The 4,757-nt window shown below is 52.1% G+C and overlaps 1 pseudogene; it reads right to left on the reverse strand.

Moving 5' to 3' along the window:
• Positions 1–296: 296 nt before the first annotated feature.
• LOC120366103 (small nuclear ribonucleoprotein G pseudogene) lies at positions 297–527 on the reverse strand (annotated as a pseudogene).
• Positions 528–4,757: the final 4,230 nt, after the last annotated feature.

Here is a 4,757-nt window from a genome sequence, read left to right on the forward strand (position 1 = left end):
CCAGGAGTCACAGCCTGGTGGGAGAGACACATTCCCACCAGCTGCCTGGGTCTATGATGGTGGTCATGAGGGATGCTACTGCGACACCAAAGAGGGGCTTCTGACAGACTCTACAGGTCGTCAGGGAGGGGGTTTCCGGCAGAGGCAGAGGCTGGGCTGTCTTTTTTTTTTTATTATCATAAAAGTTTATTTAACAAAAAGTCTAATATGAAAATGTACATGACCTAATTTTTACATCATAGCAAAACAGGTCCTATGGAGAGAGGACATGGGTTTCTCTGCTCAACAGCCATTATTTATACTCGTTCCAAGGCTTCTAACATGATGATATTATTTCCTCGTATTACCACCATTCCAATATTCTTCTGTTGTCCACTAGTCGCCAACTCCACACATTCATCTATCACAAGATTCATCAAGGGATCAAATCCCCGCAATATTCCTTGGACATATTTGCCACCATTTAATTTCAATGATAACTTCTTGTCCACGAATTTTTTCAACTTGGGAGGGTGAGCTTTGCTCATGATGGCTACTCCCTGGGCTCACAGAGCTGGGCTGAGTCTTCAGGGATGAGCAGGAATTGACCAGGTGAAACAGACTTTAGGCATGTGAGCATGTGTGTGGGTGTATAGAATGTCTACTTCTTGATCTCCCCTCCTCTTTTCTAGTACCAGCACCTTCTTTCACTTTGTGAGAACTTATCAATGGCTCCACGTGATTCTGGGAACTCTCAATTCCTTAACCTCTTCTCACCGGAGCCGCTCCAGGATAGGCACATGACCCAGGCTTGGCAAGTCAGATTTGCACTCTGGGCCACAGGGATTGGCTCAGAGATGGGCCAGTCAAAGCCTTCCCTGGGACTTCCACTGCAGATACTGGGAGAAACTCTTGGCTTTGGGGTCACGGAGCTGGAAGCAGCTGCTTGGGACCACCTTCCTTGTCCTCATGGGGTGTGGTGAGAGAAATGGAGCTTTGCAGATTGAGGCAGAGATAGATGAAAGACAGGCAGAGAAAGAATCCTTGGGGGCCAACGAGAGTTCCATTCCTGTAGCTCTGTCTTCTGTTTGGAGAGCGCCCGTTGTCTCCTCCCCAGCCCTGGGGGGCCTGTTGTGGAAAAACTCCAACCTTGCAGGCAATGGCAAGGAGTAGCCCCACTATGTGCTGCAGATGCCTGAAGCAGACTTGACTATGTAGATGGGAGTGCAGCAGTTTCTCACCCACATGCAGCAGGCAGCAGGCGCATTAGTGCAGTTGCACGGATTCCCTGCCCCAAGTCCCATGGGTCAAGGGGATGGACTCTGGTGGGTGCTGTGCACACAGGAGGTCCTGCTGGAGCTGAGGAATCCGGGGCTAAGGGTTCGGTACTTTTATAGCAAGCAGCAAACATTGTAACAGGTACTAAGCAAGGGTGTTTCCTTCCTGCAAGGAATGGGAAGCTACCACTGACAGGTACCACAGTCACCTCTTGGTGGGCAGACGGAGACCGTGTTTTGAGCCCACTGGGTTATGGTGGCAGAATCACTGTGCCAGCCCAATGATGGATCCCAGTGGTGATGATGGATCCTAGTAGGCTACTGTTCCATCCAGTCTCCTGTGAGTAAGGCACCCACATAGATTTGCAAATGTCCTGATGGGCTGCTGCCATGGCTTTTCAGAGCTCACAGCTCCACAGAAATGTGTCCTTAATATACAAGTGAACCATCACCCATGTTATTATTGCCATTTCAAGATAGGCCAACTGAGGCTCCTCTTTACAACTGTCAGTCAAGCGGTTTGGGCAGCTGACCAGATACTGGATCACTGGCCATTTTCAACAGCTGATGAAAATAGAACATATCTGGTCCGTAGGAGTCCTGTCTAAGACAAGAATGATGACTTTCGGTTGGGCCCACTGTGCTCACTCACCCTGCTGAAGTGGGAGTTTCTGAGTTGTTCAGGCTGGACAGCTGCCCGGTGGACACCATGAGTTTATAGTTTGGCGGCGCTCCCAGTAAACCAAGTCCTAGCACTCTCGGGAACTCCCGGGAATTAGGACCAATATTTCCAGGTAGTGAAAGACTACCCCTGTGGGTAACTGAGGGGAGGTGACAGGACCCCTAACGGTGTGGTTGTATCCTCTTTGAATTAGTGGGACATGGTTGTGGGGCTGGAGTTGCTTCCCCCTTGAACATTCTGTTCCATTTAGTAAGAGAATGCTCTTGTGCCCCTAAAGCCACAGCCAGCATCTGAGTGGACTAGTCCAAGGTGGCAATATCTGCTCTAGTGTTACCTGGGGTGTCTGCATGAGGTATGTGGCCTCCACAAGCACCCACGGCAGGCCTAGCTGTTTATCCAGTGGAGTGTAGCAGGGCAGCTGGGTCGAGGAGGCAGGGAACCCCAAACCCCAAGAAGCGCCTGCAGGTTAAGACATCTTCCCTTCACCACAGGCTCCAACCAGCCACAGATCTGGAGTTAGGGTCCTCGGGCTGCTGGGTTCCGAGGGTAGGGCTGTTTCTAAGTACCACCTGCTGCTTAGGCCCCAGATGCTCTTAATAGGCTTTCTGGTCAATATATACGTAAGGCTCAACGGAACACCTAGCTGAGGCTCATGCCATTTTCAGTACCCGAACAGCACAGCTAAGCGCTGGGTCTTTTGTTGTTCTTGCTGTTGTTAGCTGGGTAGGATGGAGGACCAGACGGGAAACTTCTTTCCCATCTCGGGGTCTATCTTTGTGCCGCAGCCCACATTGCCCCAGAATTTGGCGTGGGTGGTTGGTCCTTGTAAGCAAGTCTAACCCCTCTTTGTTCAGATAAGAAACCCAAGGCTCAGAGACATCAGTAACTTGCTTAGGGTTGCACAGCAAGTGTGGGGCAGGGCTGAGATTTGAACCCAGGTCCATAAGGTTCCTCAGTCCAAGCCTTTCCCCTGTCCTGTGCGGTTGCTGGCCTTTCCCTGCTATTATCCACCAACCTTGTCTGGGGAGACCTAGGAGGCAAGTCCTGAATTAGGCAGGGCCAGACACCAACTCTGGAATTCAATTTCTCACCCAGGCCTTTGGGATATAGGAGTGGATGTCTGCACTCCTGTCTCTGAACCCTCTTCCTTCTCACTGCCCCCAGCACTGCTCCAGGCCAGGGCCTGTCAGTGCTCACCTGGGCCATGACGACAGCCTCCTGACTGCCCGCCCCTTACCGCGCACCTCCAGTTTCTCCTGCATTCCCCTTCACAACTCTCAGTTGTGTGGTTTGGGTGGGATGGCCTGTTCCAACTCACAGCTCCAGGGTGGGCCCTGATTGGTCTGAGCCAGATAGCCACCGGGCACAGTGACTGGCTGGGTTTGGACATGTAATTGAATCAGAACCAATGAGATGTGGAGATGTCTGCTCCAACTTTGGGGAAACAAATTGTTCTTTTTTTCCCTTCAGCTATGGCTAGAGACTCTCTTTCACTCTGAATGGTGTGATGTGAGGAGGTGAGACGGGGAGAATGCGGGTCATTGGAGGTGAGGGTGGAGTGGGGTGGGGAGGTGGGGGTGGAAAGGGATGAGAGAGGGAAGGGTGCTATCCTGGGGAGCCTGAGGATGAAACTGGCATCTCAGAAGGCAGAGCAGGGGGATGGAGAGAGCCTGTGTCTACATGGACATCATTTGGGCAGCTAGTTGTTCATGAGTCTGTATCTCCATAGAAAACAAAACTGGGCAATTGGAGGAGAGTTTGATAAATGAACAACTTATAAAAGGTGAGGGCAGGGTGAAGGGGAGACTCCAGGGATAGTTCAGCACCTCTGGGTAGCTAACGAAGGGGTCATTACGACCCTGGAGCCTGAAAAGGGTGAGGAGAGTGAGCAATTATCAGAGCCTGGAGATGGAGGGGGCTGAGTGGAGAGGGCTGCCCTGTTGGAGCCATGAGCCTGGGTCACTGACCCTGGTGGCCCTTTCGGGGAGACAGGCAGTAAATGCCTTAGCTGCACACTTCCCCCTCCCTCCTGTGTCCTGGGAGTGCTCCCCACTGGCAGCTAGACGGACGGTAGGTGTAGCCCACACAGATCATCTTTCTGGAGCATGCAGCAGGGTGAGCTGGATCCGGATGCACACACGGAAGGTGTCCAGGGCTTAACTCTGGACCTCTCAGTTCTATGACCCAGTAGGCTCCCTTGACCTTCGAGCTGGAGTGAGTGGACCTCTTACTGCTGCGCAGAGGACTAACTGATACGTGCACCAGGCAGGGGCCCCCCAGTCCCTGCCTCCCCTGCCCTGCCTTTGCTTGTGCTTTGCCCTCAGCCTGGAATCATCTTCCTTTGCCTCTAGAAATCTCCTCTCTGACCAACGCCATTCTTCTTCTTAAAGTCCCGACCCCACAGCTAAAGAGAAAAAGGCAGCAGAGAACAATTAAAATACGTTGAAGAGACCTGGGCTCAACTCCTCGTTCCACGACTTAACTTGTGAATCCTTGGGCAAGTTACCTACGCTTTCTGAGCCTTGGCTTCCTCCTTCATCCCCTGCCAGATTTCACCCCTTGTCCCCCATGACCTTGACCCCCTACTTAGCTAGGTGTCTGGGAGCAACTCTGACCTACCTTTGCCTCTAGCCAGCTGTGTGTCCTTGGGCAGTTCTCTCACCCTCTCTGGGTCTCAGCTTCCCCATTGTAAATCAAGGCTTTGATGGAATTCTCTGACTCTCGATTGCTCAGGCTTCCTCCCACCCTGAGGAGGGGAGGCTACACTGAGCGGCTTGGCAGCATTGGAAAGCCTGGCACGTCCACTGTGTGTGTTTAAT

The sequence above is a fragment of the Saimiri boliviensis genome, chromosome 11 (genome assembly GCF_048565385.1).
Source record: "Saimiri boliviensis isolate mSaiBol1 chromosome 11, mSaiBol1.pri, whole genome shotgun sequence".
NCBI lineage: Eukaryota > Metazoa > Chordata > Mammalia > Primates > Cebidae > Saimiri > Saimiri boliviensis.